Source organism: Gobio gobio (assembly GCF_949357685.1).
Source record: "Gobio gobio genome assembly, chromosome: 16".
NCBI classification, from domain to species: Eukaryota; Metazoa; Chordata; class Actinopteri; order Cypriniformes; family Gobionidae; genus Gobio; species Gobio gobio.
Window position 1 is genome coordinate 17,843,464 of NC_137109.1, and position 19,143 is coordinate 17,862,606.

Consider the following 19,143-nt stretch of genomic DNA (forward strand, 5'->3'; position numbering starts at 1 on the left):
TTAAATTATCATTAACAGCAGCAATTACAAAAAAAATGTTTGAGTCCACTTTTTATTCCTCCACATGACATTTCATCATCAACATGACATTTAAGTCCTCTACACTGTTCTCGGGTCACTGTCCCTTCAGTGTCACGGTTCATGAATACATCGTCTCACCTGCTCTGTGTGTCTGGTTGTGTTGGAGGTGTGGTTTCTAATTGCTGAACACTTTGATCACTTCCACCATGCTGCACTCATCACCTGGGCTATTTATACGTGTGTCTCACTCAGCCTTGTTGTCAGATTGTTGCAGTTTGTCTGGAGGTTCCTGTCTGTTTTGTGTGTTCCTGGTCGTGGCTCTTCGTTCTGCCTGCCTCTGCCTGCTGCATTTGTCTGTGCTTTGTCCAGCGATCTGTCCTAACTCTACTATGAACCTGAATATAATAAATACCTGTTGTTGAACTTGCTGTTGGATCTTGTGCCTTTTTCCTGTCACCAGAAGTAACATTCAGCTGCTGCTTTTGAAATAAACCTCATTCAGTTACTGTGCACTATATTGATGTCTTATTCAATCTATTATATTTTAAAATATATGACAGACATTGTACATTAGATTATTTCATATTTACCATGTATACAATATATATGATAATTATATATAATATATTATGTAATATAAATCAATATATTTAAGACATATGTTCCCATTTAAATCTGATTATATTATCTTGTACATTGAGGTATATTATCACATATATATACAATAGCTCTTCCAATATATAATTTCATATAATGAGGGATATATTTCAATATACATAACAATATACTAAATAGTATAATAATATTTATTTATTCAATATATGAAAACGGCAATAATTGCAGTATTGTCCCATATATTGCAATATATAACTTACATATATAATATATTATTAGATAATATATCATATGATATATTCCCTTACAAAAAAATACTGCAGTTTTTTTGAAGTAATACTGCAGTTTTTGTTCATGTAGAAAAATGCAGTTTTTTGGACACGAAAAAACTGCATAACTGCAGTACTGCTGAAGTAATACTGCAATATAACTGCAGTAATACTGCATAATAACTGCAGTAATACTGCAATAATACTGCAATATAACTGCAGTAATACTGCAATAATACTGCAATATAACTGCAGTAATACTGCAATAATACTGCAATATAACTGCAATAATACTGCAATATAACTGCAGTAATACTGCAATAATACTGCAATATAACTGCAGTAATACTGCAATATAACTGCAATATAACTGCAGTAAAACTGCAATATAACTGCAATATAACTACAGTAATACTGCAATATAACTGCGGTAGTACTGCAATTCATAACATAACTAAAGCACAATTACAATACTACCAAAGTGCAATACAAATAAAATGCTGTACCATTACCATTAAAATACAACCAGAATAAGTTTTATTTACACATATCTGCAATAGAAAAAAATTACGGTACAAAACAACAGTGAATGTCTCAAACAGCAATGCAAAAATAAATGTGATTTTTACTTTTTTTATTTTTAAACTTCAAATAACAGACTTAGAGTTAGACATTGTATTTAAAGTGTTTATTTACAAATCATACGATCATGCATATATCTTGTCATATTATTCAGGGAGCGTGCTTTTTTAAGAGCTTATCCTCATCATTATCCCACATGGTTCTTATAACTGCCTGCATCTCAGATGTGGAAACTCTATTTAGGATGTAGTCTGGAAAAACAAAGAAACAAATTTATTAGATAAACTCAAGTTTCAGTTACACTTCACCACAGGCATATAGTGTGTTTAATATTAATCTTGAATTGTGCAAAGTATTCATAATATTTCCAATGAATTTCTAACGCTATATTGGTGAGCATTATCAAATCACAAATATGCTTTGAACACTCCAGGTAAAAGAAGTTAAAGGGTTAGTTCAGCCAATCATCTATTCCTCACCCTCGTGTCGTTCCAAATCCGTAAGACTTTCGTTCATCTTTGGAACATAAATGAAGATCTATTTGATGAAATCTGAGCGTTTCTGTCACTCCACTGACAGTCAGTGTAATTTGCACAATGACACGCATTTCTGGAAAAATAAAAAAGCAGAGAGACATAATCATGTTTAAATACTGTACAGCGCCCTCCACAAATATTGGCTGTTTTTATCCTCTCTGACTTTTAATTCACAAATCTAACCTTAAATAAAAATTTAATATTATTGGAAGCAAGTATATGGAATACATGTTCCACAGTTATTGTGCCCCTTCATTTATTACTTTGTGTAACTTATAACCTTTCACATAAGGGCTAATCCATGGCTAGGTGTGCATTACATTTATTGAACAAGATGGAGGTAAAGAACCACCTGACATGAAGTGGGTTGCCTCTATGAAGTGCACTAAAACTGTGCAATAGACACCCAGCTGTTAAAGATAGATAAAAAAGTTAAATTAAAGCTGTCCTTAAAGGGTTAGTTCACCCAAAAATGAAAATTCTGTCATTAATTACTCACCCTCACGTCGTTGGACACCCGTAAGACCTCCGTTCATCTTCGGAACACAAATGAAGACATTTTTGTTGAAAGCTGATGCTGAGAAAGGCTTCAGACAGGCCTCCATTGGCATTCAGCACACTTATACTCCCAAGACGGATAAAAGGCACTCAAAACATCGTTACAAAGTCCATCTCACCACAGTGACTCTACAATAATCTTACGATGCGACGACAATAGTTTTTGTGCGCAAAAAAAATCAAAATAACACCTTTTTCCAACTTCTTACTGCCTTCCGTGTGTGCCTCCACGACGCATGCACGAGAATATGACGCAGATCCGGCGTTCGGACACATGACCCAGAAGAGATTTGTTTACAATCAGAGGAAGACGCGCGTGTCTAAGCTGTTGGATTCTACATTGATCGTGCTTTAGGTCTCGGCGTAGTTCTCAAAATGGGGTTAGAGTGTGCATTTCATGGATTCCTGAACCCCGGCGCTACGTCATATTCTCGCGCATGCGTCGTGGAGGCACACGCGGAAGGCAATAACAAGCTGGATAAAGGTGTTATTTAAAAAAAATTTTGCGCACAAAAACTATTGTCGTCGCATCGTAAGATTATTGTAGAGTCACTGTGGTGAGATGGACTTTGTAACGACATTTTAAGTGCCTTTTATCGGTCTTGGGAGTATAAGTGTACTGAATGCCAATGGAGGCCTATCTGAAGCCTTTCTCAGCATCAGCTTTACACGAAAATGTCTTCATTTGTGTTCCGAATATGAACGGAGGTCTTACGGGTCTCGAACGACATAAGGGTGAGTAATTAATGACAGAATTTTCATTTTTGGGTGAACTAACCCTTTAAGACTTTGTTGCTTAGAAATATGTTTCTGTGTGAGAGTGACTGTGTGTGTGTGTGTGTGTGTGTGTGTGTGTGTGTGTGTGTGTGTGTGTGTGTGTGTGTGTGTGTGTGTGTGTGTGTGTGTGTGTGAGAGAGTGACTGTGTGTGTGTGTGTGTGTGTGTGTGTGTGTTACAGGAAAGGCAGCACATTGACTTAGAATGGAGATTAAACTGACTGTAACTATCTGTGCATTCATTGTTTTAATGCACACCTTTCAGTCAATCAGAATCCAGTATACAAACAGACTATGGTATAATATCCCCATGAAGAAGAGAGTCCACAAGCAAACTGTTGAGAACTGATGTCAAGTACTGAGAATAATTGTTGTGGTATAACTAGATTTCTTTACCTTTCCAGCAGCGCTAATATTGTAAATCTTCTTCTAGCTCTTTGATTTAATTTTTTAAATCCTCGATCTCTTCTAACATGGCTTAGGAGACAGCAGACCTTGTACACTTGATTCCTCCAGCATTCCCACAGGTCTTGGTTCCTGAAGTACAATATTAGTTATTATGCATTCTAACCTATAAAGATAATAGTTTATAAAAGATAAAATAAATAAAGTTGCCTACAGCTCTCACCATTATTTGAGTGCTGCTTTGTTTCACTCCAGCCATGATCTTCTGTTGAACTACATTTGGTCTTCTTTTTGTTTTTGTTGTTGTTGTTGTTACCAGTGCATTTTTCTGAAAATAGCAATCACACAATAAATAGTATTCCTGTAAAACATCCTTTTCTGCACATTAATGTCAAACTATTGAACATAAATGCTTGTGTACAGTGCTGCGAAAAGAAGTCCTGATTTTGTCTATTTTTGTGTATATAACAGATATTCCAAAGATATTTAACATAAAACAAAGGCAACCCTTGTGAAAATGAACCAAATTTTGGTTTCTCCGTCCTGCTTGTGAATCAGGGTTGGCAGGTTACAAAACTCGTCCAATTGCTACTCAAAACTAGCCCAATTGTGTTTTGCATTCCGGGAGATAAACCTGTATTTTTTGGTGGGAAAGATCCAGTCACGTGAGGGCTATTTATCTATGTGGTTGAAACGTCCCATGGGTGACAAAAGTGGCTACATGTTGCACAATACAGCATAACTGCACTGTTAGACATTTATAAGAGATTTTACAGTAACTTACTGGCAACACTGTTGCCAGTAAGTTACTGTATTTGAGATTTACAGTACAAGAACCGCATTTCAGTTTACAGTAACTACATGTTACTGTAATTTTGTAATACAGTACCGTTACTGTAAACCTTGGTTAACAGTGCATTAATCCTAATCCTATTCAATCATTAATACTTACTGAATTACATTAATTCTTACATTAATCTATCCTACAGAAGTAATCCAAACAGACAATTATTATGAAATATAAAATTCTTTATTTAAAACATTTTAAGTGCTTTAACTTAAACATTTAAATGTGTGGAAAAAGTTCACTTTAAAACATCCTCGAATCAAATCTTATTTTCAGAAAATCATGTATAAAAGTAATCAGATTACATTCAATATCACTTATTATTTAAATTTACATTTATGCATTTGGCAGACGACTTGCATTGCATTCAAGATACACATTTTACATTTTGTCAGTTCTTGCTTTCCCTGGGGATTGAACCCATGACCTTGCTAGCACCACACACTATTGTTTGAGCTACAATTTTAAAAACTCTGCAGAAAATAGTTGGTAGAATACTGTAACTTTGGTGCAAAATACACATATACATGAATAAAATATAAACAAAGAGCAAATTAATTCTGAAACAAGTTATCACAACACAAACACAAACACAAGTTTCATGTCTGTACCGATCTGTGCCATCTTGCACATTTGATGATTTCAAACAGGAACCAGGATTCTGCTCCATTATGGCAAGAAGTCCCTCTAGATAAGAATGATATGAAGTTAGTCATACAATTTGAGTATACACAAACTTTTTACACTGTTGGAATTTAATAAAAAATAATAATCCCATTACAATTCATCATAATGGTAAAATACTATTTTATAGACAGTTAACATTTTGAGGTACAGCTTAACGTATGCTGTCTAGTCTAATCCAGTCCTGCAATGCCTTCATGAAGATGTGAAATTAAATGTTCAGTTTTTGTTTTAGCTGGTGATTCAATGTAATGAATATTTTGAAGAATGTACTTTGTAGTGATGCTGAACCTGATTGCATATTAGAGAGGTGTCTCTGTTATTAGCTTAACAAAATTGATATTGAGTAAAAAACTAAAGAAAACTGTAAGTACATAATAGTAGCAGCAGCACAAACTATATGCTCCAAAAAAGTAATATTACTGAATCACCTCAACATGATTTCACAAACTATTTAATCAAAAACAACAATGTAACCTTTTATTGCAGGATGGATTACATGTATACTGCATTAGCTTTAGTAAGGTATCCTCAAACTTAATGCTGCATTCACACGGGGCGCCGGCGTTAACGCTTCTCATTTACTTTGAATGGGTGACGTCATGCGTTGCTGAACTGAATTGTGGGTTCCGTCGCGTCGCTTTACTCACGTTGCAAGCAGCAGAAGTTGAAAGGCGTGTTGGACATCAGCTGTGGCCGGATGCAACCAATCGGCGAGAGTAGCCGAGTACAGGCGGGGAGGAGCTGCAAACGGAGACGTGAAGTCGGACACTTTCTGCTTCCTGCAGTGACGCTCGCGCAGTGTTTGGACACTTTATCAGCTGAAGTGAAATAAATGCAATATTTGTCAATACACAGATGTTTCAGAGACATTTTTTGTCATGTAATACTTTATGCACTGATTAATACAGCGTGTGTTTGTACAAGAATAAAGTTAACATACAAGCCTAAACTATCAATGAAGTGGGGGTCTACATTTTTCATCTATTTTATTTTGATAAACATGACAATATAACATCGCAACTACATGAAAAGAGGTTTAACTGTTATAAAAAAGAGATTTGTGCACATTAGAGGAACTGAAGGTTTTAGAATAAACACGAAACACATGTGATCGCTGTCATGCGGAGAATCTGGCCAATCGTGGAACAGCTGTGTCCTCATCAAAGTCTGTGCAGTCGCTCTGGAGAAACTGCACCGGCTGTATTAGCCGACTGCTCTCGAATCGCTCTCGCGGTGCTTTGATGCCATACGTCACTGTCACGTGGCGTCGGCGCTGTGTCAGGTCAGACAAAATTTCTAACCGGCATGACGCCCTGTGTGAATGCAGCGTAAGTGTCTGTGTACATTACATATCCTATTAAAAAAGTGTCTCACCTAGTCCAAGTTTTTCCATTCAAACTCCATTAGGTGGCGAAGGAAGGATGACACTCTGTTGTTGATTACAGTTGTCTTCCTGTTCACAACTTCCCCGGTCTTCCGACTCACTCCGGTTTAGGTGGTGCATCTTGTTCCCACCGCTGGGTTTTTCCTCACGAAAAAAACTTAAAGCAAGAGAAAATTAAGAGAATAAAGATATTTTAAATTTCATCAACCTTAGTGCCTTTGCTTAAAATGTTTTTGGTAACACTTTAGAATAATGGTCTGTCATTAAACGGATAGTTCACAAAAAAAAAGAAGTAAATTCTGTCATTTACTCGCCCTGTAGTTCTAAACCTTTTAAAGAATGTTTGTAACCAGATAATTTTGAGGCACCATTCACTTCCATAGTAGGAAAAAATTACTATAGAAGTGAATGGTGCCTCAATCTGTTAGGTTACAAACATTCTTCATCTTCTTTTGTGTTCAGAAATGTATTCAGGTTTGCACTTGAGCAACATTATTCTAAAGTTTTGCCATGTTTTTTTCATAAATTATATTTCATCTGCCAAAATCATCCAAAAATTGTCCAGGACTGCTTAAATTCCAGAAAATAAAATTATAATCTGTCAGTCCTGGACAAACACAGTTTTGGATTATTTTAGTATAATATAATTTATGAAAAAAAAAACATGGTACATGGCTAGTTACAGCTAAAAAGAGGTGGAAAAACTAAATAATTTTGTGATTCAGTTAAACAGACCCGACTAAAACATACAAGAAAAACTTTGAATTAACAGTAATATGTGGAGAAACAAAGAGGACTAACGTTACTTACCGTTGTATGAGTTCCAGTGTCGCACAGCACAGGCAGGCTCCTGGTATTCTTATCTAAAATGTTAAATAAATAATGTCAATCCAAATGTAAACTTTGCTTGTTAACGACATTATTTTTTGCAACTAGTGGCCAACGTTAATTTACTAACTAACGTCGTCCTAATGTACGCTTAATATGCTCGATAAACAAAATCTTCATTGTATTGGTAAAGTTAATTCAATAAACTCACTAACGTTAAGTCTTTTTAAAAATAAAACGTTAGGTTTATGTTACCTCAGTTTTAGTACCAAAGCTGAAGCAAATGATAACCTAACGTTATGTAAAGTATGTTGTCCGGGCCGTGAGCTCTCTCCTCGGGCAGCAACGTTACACACGACGCTGGCTGCACTGGTTCTTAATCTAATTCAATAAACTCATTTTTTTTTTTAAAGAAAACGTTAGGTTTACCTCAGTTTTTAGCAGCAAAGTTTAAGCAAATGATAACCTAACGTTATAAAGTATGTTGTCCGGGCCGTGAGCTCTCTCCTCGGGCAGTAACGTTACACACGACGCTGGCTGCACTGGTTCCTAATCTAATTCAATATACTCATTTTTTTAAAATAAAACGTTAGGTTTACCTCAGTTTTAGCAGCAAAGTTTAAGCAAATGATAACCTAACGTTATGTAAAGTATGTTGTCCGGACTGTGAGCTCTCTCCTCGGGCAAAACTTACAACGCTGCACCGGTTCCTAATCTAATTCAATAAATTCATAAAACGTTAGGTTTACCTCAGTTTTTAGCACCAATGCTGACAAGCTAAAATTGGGGTGCAGACAACCGCGGATAGTACAAATCACACTTACCTTGCTTGTTTGCCGTTCTCACGGGGGATGAAAAAATCTTCGCAGGGTGTCCGGACACAGCTCATATGTTCTCTGGAACCGTGAGCTCTCTCCTCGGGTGAAACTTTCAACGCTGCACTGATGGTTCCTAATATAAATCTCAAGCAAATCCTGTCGATCCCAATTGTGCCAAATAGGCCGTTGTGGTAAATACAGTATTATACTTTATTTTTTAAAAATACAGGAAATCACTGTATTTGGTGTTTGACGTCATAGAAAATACCCATGATGCAACGGGAATTACAGTTATTTACTGTAAAGAGAATTTACAGTATTATACTGGGTGATATATAGTAAATAACTGTACAAATTACAGAAATGTCTAACAGTGTGCAGTACAGTGTAGTATGAGTGGAAGGCCTATGAAGACTTCAGATGCAAAAACCGCCTGATATTTTTCTTTTAAAATTAACCTTTTTAAAAGGCTCCTATAGGTTAAATTTTTTTTATTTAATGGCAACTAAAAGTAAATTGCCATTTAAGTGATATTACTGAACATAAACATAGGAGCCCAATAAAAAAAAGCTCAATTAAAAATAAAACGGACATTTGCATCGAAGTCTTCGTATACATTACAGTGTATCACTGTACTGCAGTTATATTGCATTTAAACTTCATTATACTGCAAATCTACAGTTGTACTTCATTGTACTGCAGTTTTACTGCTGCTGAACTTCAATGTACTGCAGTTTTACTTCAATGTAAGTTATACTACTTTGTACTGCAGTTGTACTACTTTGTACTGCAGTTATACTACTTTGTACTGCAGTTGTACTACTTTGTACTGCAGTTATACTACTTTGTACTGCAGTTGTACTACTTTGTACTGCAGTTATACTACTTTGTACTGCAGTTGTACTACTTTGTACTGCAGTTATACTACTTTGTACTGCAGTTATACTACTTTGTACTGCAGTTGTACTACTTTGTACTGCAGTTATACTACTTTGTACTGCAGTTATACTACTTTGTACTGCAGTTATACTGCAGTTATACTACTTTGTACTGCAGTTATACTACTTTGTACTGCAGTTGTACTTCAATGTACTGCAGTTTTACTTCAATGTACTGCAGTTTTACTTCAATGTACTGCAGTTGTACTTCAATGTACTGCAGTTATACTACTTTGTACTGCAGTTGTACTGCAGTTATACTATTTTGTACTGCAGTTTTACTGCAGTTGTACTTCATTGTACTGCAGTTACTACTTTGTACTTCAATGTTACTGCAGTTTTACTTCAATATACTGCAGTTTTACTTCAATATACTGCAGTTTTACTTCAATGTACTGCAGTTATTTTTTGTAAGGGTTACTATGTAAATCTCACAATATATGGAGACACATGAAATATAGTGTCACGTAATAATATTTTTGTTGCATAAGGGCACACACACACACCTTTTTTTCGGTCTATGACACACACACTGTTCTCAATCGAGATGTGTAATGGGCTGCCCTCGTCAGTCTCCACGACAGGGGCTGAATCTGAAATCGCCCCCTAAAACTTCATTCACTATTCCCTACATTATCCACTAATTCAGCTCACTTGATGAGTGAATGAAAACAAGTGAGTGAATTTGGACAGCTGTTGTGTGTACATCCGCTGTACACTCATTATTGCGGTTCAATGTGGGATTGAATGAGTGCACTCATAACGTCCACTATGGTTTTGGACACTACTACAAATGGCTGTCCCCTCAATAGTGCCCTATTTGAGGGTATAGGGGGCGATTTCGGATTCAGCCAGGGAGAATTCTGGCCTGCCGAATCGGAACCAGGTGACAAACTAGCAGGTGACAAACAGCTGATTGAGCGTGTGTGTGCGCGCACAGTGCGTGGGTGTGTGTGAGCGCACCGATCTATTGGTGCCTGTCTGTGTGTGTGTGTGTGTGTGTGTGTGTGTGTGAGTAAGATAGAGAGTTTGTGTACACGTGTGTGTTAAATACAATTACAAAGCAATTGATTGGTTTTGTTTAACTTTTTTTTCGAGGTGTGTTGTGGTAAAAATAGCAGTTGATTGCAGAGTGCAACCATTCTACGTCATCAACCGAGAACGCTAACAAAATGGCGGCGCCCATTGTCCAATTATATAATGGATTTTTAAAATAACGTGGATCTTTCATGGGTTTTCTCCTACATATTTCAGTAAGAGACATAATTTATGTTATATTAAGCCATACAAGTCTTGACACCATGGGATCCCTTTAAAAAAAAATGCATCATTGAATTTGTGACAACGTTTTCTAAAATGAGCTGGAGGCTAAACAGAGGCATAAAAGAAGTAATTTTTAAAATAGTATATTGCGGTGTTACGAACATTTGGTGGGCTGCCAGGGCCATCAGGGCCTTCTCTGCTGGCCCTGTCAAAATAAAATATATATATTTTTTCATAATTAAATTAAATTAATGTGTGTCTTAACGTTTTTAAATTTAATTACTAATGTCTATTTCAGTATGTTACAATTATATTTCCAGAAAGAATGTGGTTATTTTTTGAGCTGTATTTTCCAATGTGTGGCAACCCGATGGGAAAGTCTAAGATGATATGGGAGGAGAAAAGAGAAGGCTTGGACCAATCTCACACACTCTTTATCTAATATTAATGATTGGCACCTATATAGGTCGACTACGCCACCCCGGAAAAACGGGGAAATCACGCCCTATGGGCGCACAGGTTCGTCATCTTTTTATAAAGAATGGGTGAAGAGACGTAGGTCGTAGAAAAAGGGAGTAACAACTTTATTGTATCAATGTTGAATAAATAAACTAGAGCAAAATTAGCTATGCAGTAACGTGCACCAATCTGTCTCCGGCACACCACACAAAAACAAACAAATGACACAAAATGACCAGCAGCGGAGGTATCTGGAGGGTGGCCAGCTGTCCGATTAGACGGTTCCCCATGATACAATACACACGCCCATGCCACACATGAAGATTTGATACAAGAAAACACAGCACTCGGTGTAAACACCACACTATGGCAGCTGAACCTCACTCTCCAGAACCCCCCGCTCCTGTAACAAAACAGAAGAAGACAACAGAAGAAAACAATCAACAAGAACCCAAAAAAAATAACAATCCAATTTTAAAAAATGTCACAAATTAAATTAAAGACAAATTCAACACACTTACATTCACTCAGGCATCTGGTTACAACGCCAGAGTAAAATGATAAACAGACAAAACACAATAAATAAACATCTCAATTTGAATACACACAGCTAATGTATAGCCACTAGAGTCAAACCGGTGGCGGTCGGTGAAACCGGATCGGCCAACAAAGCCACTCAAACTTCCAAAGGAGGCGCGAGGCAATACTCACAACAATAGTACTATAATAATAGAAACTTGACAGTAGACAATGAAGCTGTGGTAACAGCATAACTTGTGGTAGCAACAAAACAGCAGCGCTGTCCCAAACGCGTTTCATGCAGGAGACAATCGCCCCATCCTCATTTAAGCGGAGCGTCCGTGAAGGAACTGATTCTCCTGCTAAAACAACAGTTGATTAGCTCACTTGATTAAAATATTAGTTTAAAAAGGGATAACTTGTACGTACCGAGTGATCGCACCGGAAACGCATAGCTGTACAATTACTCACAGCACGAGTCGCCGCTGCTCAGACGCATTTACAGTACAAAGTACTAGAATGGGTTAAACGAGAGTTACCACAATCACCATACTAACACTGATAAACAATCGGATTTATCTTACCTGCAAATAACAACAGCCTGCACATCACCGCAGAGCTACAGTGCAGCCCAAACAATTCCACACTGAATGGTGGTGCGCCCTCGTCATGGGGCGGAGCTTACAATGACGCACCCTCAGGTAGCAGATGCATGGTCTTAAATAGACAGGCCTCGAATGCTGATAGGCTGTCACACTAAATACAGGGGAGGAAACTTGCTCACCCTGCTACAATCGCATCACAAGCTCTGTGGACCAGCACTAGGAGTATAGCTAGCCTTCCGTTGAAGCTGCCATTTTCCATTTGATCATAACTTGACTACCACCGCTGATGTTATCAGCCGTTTGAACTTTTCGTTGGTTGTGAAATAAGCTATGGCTGCTGCTTTCACACATCTTATGGATCCTGTTTTCAAACTCCTTTGCATGCCTTTTTCAAGGCGATTGTTTGGAGAGAATAAAGAGAAGGGAAGGGAAAGACCTACAGTTAAGCTGGATGGGCTGACCAAGGCCGGAAAAGGATTTGTGTGGCACTTCACTGAGGGTAACTATGACCACTTTGACTGGCTTACAGCTAGCACTGAGCGGAACAAGCTATTAAGCGTGGATGATGGGCTGGGTTCTAATGAGCTTCGTGTGCAACCTGATGTCAAGCCGGTAGCTAACAAGCTGTGTTTTTTCTGTGTTTCTTGTGATGTTCTTGTTGGTCTGTGTTTTTTTGTTGGTCTGTGTTTTCTGTAAATTAAATTGTGAATGTAGCTAATGCATATATGCTATTTCAAATACTGTAGTCTATGCCAGATATATATAGCCTACATTTTGAAATAATTTGAGGCTGAAACATCCATAAGCATGCGTGTTTATTTTAGCACTTCCATCAGTGAAACAACACAGCCTATAAAACATTTAAATGATTTTCAGAAAATAATGGTTACCTCAAGAATATAAGAAAATTAAATATTTGTTAGAAAAATATTTGATTCGTACTATTTCCCAGCAAAGATGCGTCATATACCGCTCTGCGCTTTGAGAGGAATGTGGGACACAAGCTGGATAGACACCTTCTCGAATATCTTCATCTTCATGTTTTCTCCTGATGTTGCAAGGCAACACTTGTTGTAAAATGTCTGAAGAGCGGATTTTATCTTCCACAAGGTCAAGACATTTAGGCAATGTTTGATTATTCACTGCCAGAGAAAATGAAACTAAAATCACCGGCGTGTGTGTGAAATGCGCTATTCAAATAAACCAAACTTGATGCGCCTTACCAAGTTTAATAACAAGAACAAACAGTGTTAAATACAATTTGAAGTAAAAAAAGTATTCGTCCCACAGTGTTTTGTTATACTTTCCCACAGTAAAGGAAATGTGAATAGTTATAATAGACTTAATTATAAGCAAACGAAAGGAAGAAACGTTTATAATCCCCTGCGAAAATGGGTGCGACGTGAGTGAAGATTTGGGAAAAGAAACGAGAGGTCCATGTCCATTGGGATAAAATGGACTAGGCCTATTGTTAAAATTCACGGAAAATCGAGTGACCAGATCCAGATCTGAAACAGATTGAAAAAGTGCTCTCTGACCATTATTTCCTTTGTAGGCTAAACAAAGCTTTGTGCTTCACTCCTGTGGTAATATTCACTTGAAACAGCATTCACATACAAAACACTGGGTTAGTAAAATAACGAAATTAATTTTTAAAAGTAGAAAATAGTATTTATGTAAAGAGATATATTAAAATATAAAGAGCTCAACTCTTAAGTGGAAGGAAGCTATTTTTCCCCCTCACGTGCAACCTAGCGGATGAGTCATTATTTGGGTTAGTAAAAATAACGAAATGATAGTTTTAAGTAGAAAATAGTATTTATGTAAAGAGATATAGTATATTATCTACGACGATATCATCGACCATCATGATGTTTTACTGTAAACATCGTCAACTGCCAATTTAGGGGACATCGCCCAACCCTGCACTCCGTTGTTGTTGACTGTCTGGCGCAATCTTGTGACTGAAAAACACTTAACCACCATGGGTTACAATGGAAGACTTCAAGGGTTAGTTCACCCAAAAATGAAAATTAACCCATGATTTATTCACCCTCAAGTCATTCTAGATACAACATTCTTCTTTCAGACAAATTAAATCGGAGTTATATTAAAAAAAAAGTCCTGGCTAATCCAATAATGGCAGTGATTGTTGTTCTGTTTTTAGAAGTCCATAAAAATGCATCTGTCCATCAAATGGCTCTGGGGGGTTAATAAAGGCCTTCTGAAGCAAATCGATGCGTTTGTGTACGAAAAATATCCATATTTACGTTTCGTCTGAATGCCTTCCGTATTCAATTTATGGGAAAAATGTTGAAAGTGCCTCTGCAGTTCAAAATGCTTACAGTACCAGTTACGCATTTTGAGTGACGAGAGGCACTGTCAAAACTTTTTCCACGGAAAGCGATCAGCCGGAACTTTACTTTATAAAGTTTTAAATATGGATATTTTTCTTACACAACTGCATCGATTTGCTTCAGAAGGCCTTTATTAACCCCCCAGCGCCATGTGGAGCACGTTATTTGACAGACAGCTGCATTTTTATGGACTTCAAAAACAGAGCTACAACTACTGCTATTATAAAGCTTGGATTAGCCAGGACTTTTTAAATATAATTCCGATTTCAGTTGTCTGAAAAAAGAATGTCATATACACCTAGGATGACTTGAGGGGGAGAAAATCATAGGCTAATTTTCATTTTTGGATGAACTAATCCTTTCAGCATTAATTTCAACATATACTGTATGGTAAAAACAAATATTTTCAGCAGTAGATAAAGGCTTAAAGCAGTTTGGAACTGTTTTTCTTCGCCGAAGCTTTGCGTAAGAGCTAATAAAATATTTAAACTCAAGACAATATTTTGTGTCTAATTTACTTGAGACAAGTAGCCGTGTAATAAGCGAGGAAGCAAACGGGGCTTCAAGATGGGGTCCTGATCACTTTGTCGGGGTTTATTCTGCGATAACAACCGGCTGAATGTACATTATCCCTTACTTAAATTGCCTTTTTATCTATCGTGTCCTTTTATGTTGCTTGCCCCCTTCCCAACGAACACTTTGAAAGCGGGGTTCGTAACAATAGTGCATACAGCGCATGATTGTATGTTGTATGTATGGTGTGTGTGGTGTTGTTATGGCGGCAGCGTGGGGTGTGTTGATCGTTAGTGAAGGCCCTGACTGAAACCCCACGGTACACTACTGGTTACAAATAGTCACTTTCAAAACCTTCCCCTTTTGTTGTGAAATCTAACATTATAAAATTGGTACAAAATCTGTTATGAGAATAAAAAAAATTTATTTTTAAATTTCAAACTGTAATGCATATTGTTAACAGAACACCAGAAATATCACTTGTCTCACTTTGCATCTCAAAAGCTGGAGCCGGTGTTGTTTAGAAATATGACTTCAACAACCACAATAATTTACAATTATTTAGATTTAGACGGAGATTTAGATTTTTGAGCTTCTAAAATCCTGACCCATCAACTCTAGGCCTAATCACAATGTATGTCTATGTACAGCAAAAACCCAAGGCAGATTGACATATTTATTTATTTTAGTTATTTATTTAGTCTGCACTTATTTCATTGAATAGAATTCTAAATAAAATGTTGTATAAAAGTCATAGGATTTTTTTTGTTTGTTTACAGTACAGCCTTTTACAAATGTTTTGCATAGTCTGTACATTTTTTCTGTACATACCTCTCTCTGATTTGCAACAACATGACACATGAGGCATTGCATCTACTTCAGGCACCTGACTGAATGCAATATGCTGTGCTTGTGGGTTTGCCTGTTTCAATAGCATAACTAAACCTGACAAATACTCCAGAGATGGAGTTTCAGTTTGGAGTTCAACAAGATGAATGGTTGCTTTCGAACAAAGCAACTTACACTTTCCAACCCCCTGCTTTGCTTCCATAAACACTGATATGACTATTCATCCAGACCCTTCTCTTCCCAAACCCCCAAGAAATTGAGTTTAATTCATTCCATAGAAAGAAGACATTCCTGTTTTTAAAATGGCACTTTCAAGAGGATTTCCTCTTTCAAGATCTGAGTCTTTTATAGTGGGACAAGCTTTCTCCCAGTAGTGTGGGAAACAGAGATGGTCCATTGATTCCAGAAACTCATTACACACTGCATAGCCCAGGTCATTTGAATAAGAGGCCACCTCGACTCAAATAAACTTGCCTTCCCCTTGGAACACCATGGCTTTTCGTATTAATGTAGGATCTGTCCCAAATGAAACACTTCAGAAGTTCAGTGCTTGTAGGCTAATATTCCTCTAGCAATGTCTTATTTTAAACCGTGATGAAGTGTGCATATAGTATCTCAACATTCCTGCCGGAGGTTAATGGAAGCTGCAGTTTTTGTAATGAGCTTACTAGGTATCAGCTCAAAGTAACCATAAAAAGGGTGAGAGGCTAACACACTTTTCAGATGGTTTAATGTAGCACACAGTTTCTCCAGAGTAAAGAACAAGTAGACAGGGTCAGAGCCGGCCCAAGGCATAAGCGAACTAAGCGGCCCCCAAGAGCACATGAAATGACTTGTTGCTGCATGTTACTTTATGATGATTGAAATCGCCAAATGGTGTTAAACAATTACTAAATCAAATGCAAAATGTTAAGTTTTCTAATATATGCACGGGTTGATTCTGACAGCGCTGTACGAGCTCGCTGCGCCATCGGCTGGACACTATTTGCTTGTTAGCCAGGGTTTAAAGTGCAAAGTGCAAGAAAAATTATGTGAGAATGTGATATGGTTTAGTGTCACGGTGTGACTTTTCCTGGGGCGGAACCATAGTGGCAGAGATTTGTTCCTCACCCTACTCTCTGTCTCTACGGTGGTAGCACGACCGGAGCCAAGTAAGCACTCTCTTGAATAGCCATTGATACGTGCTTGTGTCGGAGGAAATTGTGTGTGCGTGTGCAGGGCCCGAGGAGAGGAGAGGGGAACGCTCACACACGCCCGGAGCAAAGTCATACTTACCTGCACTTACCTATGTGAAGCCATCTAGAGAAGCGCCCGATCCAGCACCACCGCCGTGGTCAAGCCCCCTGAGCCACCGCTATCACGGAACCTGGAACAAGGAGAGAGAAACTGATGAATCGTGTCTACGGAGTCTGTGAGTGATATCCATTGAGAAAAGTCATACTTACCTGCACTTACCTATGTGAAGCCATCTAGAGAAGCGCCCGATCCAGCACCACCGCCGTGGTCAAGCCCCCTGAGCCACCGCTATCACGGAGCCTGGAACAAGGAGAGAGAAACTGATGAATCGTGTCTACGGAGTCTGTGAGTGATATCCTTTGAGCGAAGTTATACTTACCTGTATGCCGAACAAAAGTCCCAGTATTGACCCAGATCCAGCGGATGCCCCGGAGGTACCGACTTCTATGATGCCGGCCCCCCTTGATCCATTCCTAAAGGAAGCCGTCGGAACACGCCCGAGGAGAGAGGTACCCCTGTCGCCCCCGTTCCCCAGTACTTACCCATTATATCCCTGTGTTCAGGAGAAGGAGCGAGCCGTGGCGTAAATCCCCCGAAAGGTCCGACATGGGAAAGAGAAAGAAGGAGTCAAGTGAGCACATAGCAGGACATGGAAGCCAGACATTGAGAAAAAGGACGAGACGACTTATCTGAGGTTCTCCTGCGGCAAGAGCCCGCGAGCTCTGAGACGGTGTCCTCACTCTCCAGTCCTCTTGGATTTTAGCCCCTTCACTTCCCCTTCCCCCAATTTTAAGTAAATTAATAAAGACTTGTAATTTTAAACCTTACTCCAGTGTCCTCGTTGTGTCTGGCCGTCTGGGGTATCCCTGGGAACCTCCCCGAGGTGGAAAGTAAGGGAGGAGCGGGACTCCCGCGGTCCGCTCCAACCTGTGACATTAGTGTGAATATCTTATCTGATGTGCTGCATGTTTTGGACGGAGTACAATTCAGTATAAGAGACTTCTTTTAAAAACCTTTTTGGTAACACTTTACAATAAGGTTGTATTAGTTAACATGAACTAACCATGAACAACACCTCTGCTCAACCTAAGTTAATCTTTGTTAACGTTAGTTAATAAAAATACAGCTGTTCATGGTTTGTTAATGTTAGTTCACAGTGCATTAACTAATGTTAACAAGATTTTAATAATGTATTAGTAAATGTTGAAATTAACATTAACAAAGATAAATAAATGCTTTATAAGTGCAGTTCATTATTAGTTCATGTTAACTAATGTAGTTAATTAATGTTAACTAATGAACCTTTTTTTTTTTTTTTAAATCATACATATCCCATGTAGTACTGTAAGACTTTGAATATTAAAGTGTAAATTAACACCTGAGCACTCTTGTGGGTAGGGCCTGCATAGACTAGTTGAGAGATCGACTACTTCAACAACTAGTCGGTGCAGTCAGAAACGATCAGAAGTAATTTCTCAAGGATGACAAAAATATAATAATTTGCCAACTTTGTAAGAAATACAGCAGTACGATAGCTCTGCACAACCACCTACGCTTGAAACATCCAACAACAAAGGCAAATGTTAGTGAGACGCACACCATGCAAACGAGCGTTGGTGAATCCTGCAAACGCCGGATTACAGAGAAGAGAAGACAGGTGATAACAGATTTACTTGTGGATTTCATAGTAAAGCCCTGCATGGGCTTGAGATGCTCAGGCCCAAGCCCGGCCCGTGTCCAACAGCTTATCAAACTCTCGGCCCGAGTCCGACTGGAGCCCATGTTTTAAAAAATAAAAATCTTTTATCCTCACTATAACACACTGTTGCAGCTATTAAAATAGTTCTGCTTTGTTTTTAACGTCAAAGCAGTTATATTTTGTTTCGTTTTTAACGTCAAAGCAGTTATATTTTGTTTCGTTTCTTTATTAAGTTAATTTAGAAAACTGTTTGGAGCATTTTTTGTTTGTTAAATTAAAGTTTTTTTTTTTTTAAAGTGACGACCAAGCGGGCGACAGTGAGTTAACCATGTTTAATCAATTTAGCCTCTCAAATCAACACTTGACTTGTTTTGCTTATA

The 19,143-nt window shown here is 37.9% G+C and overlaps 2 long non-coding RNA genes across 2 annotated transcripts; both read right to left on the reverse strand.

Annotated features, from left to right (window-relative positions):
- Positions 1–1,605: 1,605 nt before the first annotated feature.
- LOC307139348 lies at positions 1,606–4,072 on the reverse strand. Its single transcript, XR_013818119.1, has 4 exons — positions 3,985–4,072; positions 3,753–3,893; positions 1,967–2,096; positions 1,606–1,738 (listed from the first exon to the last, which is right to left on the reverse strand). It is a non-coding gene; the product is annotated as an uncharacterized lncRNA (long non-coding RNA).
- A 2,631-nt stretch (positions 4,073–6,703) lies between these two features.
- On the reverse strand, positions 6,704–8,608 carry LOC307140294. The gene is made up of 3 exons (XR_013818230.1): positions 8,332–8,608; positions 7,490–7,542; positions 6,704–6,836 (listed from the first exon to the last, which is right to left on the reverse strand). It is a non-coding gene; the product is annotated as an uncharacterized lncRNA (long non-coding RNA).
- Positions 8,609–19,143: the final 10,535 nt, after the last annotated feature.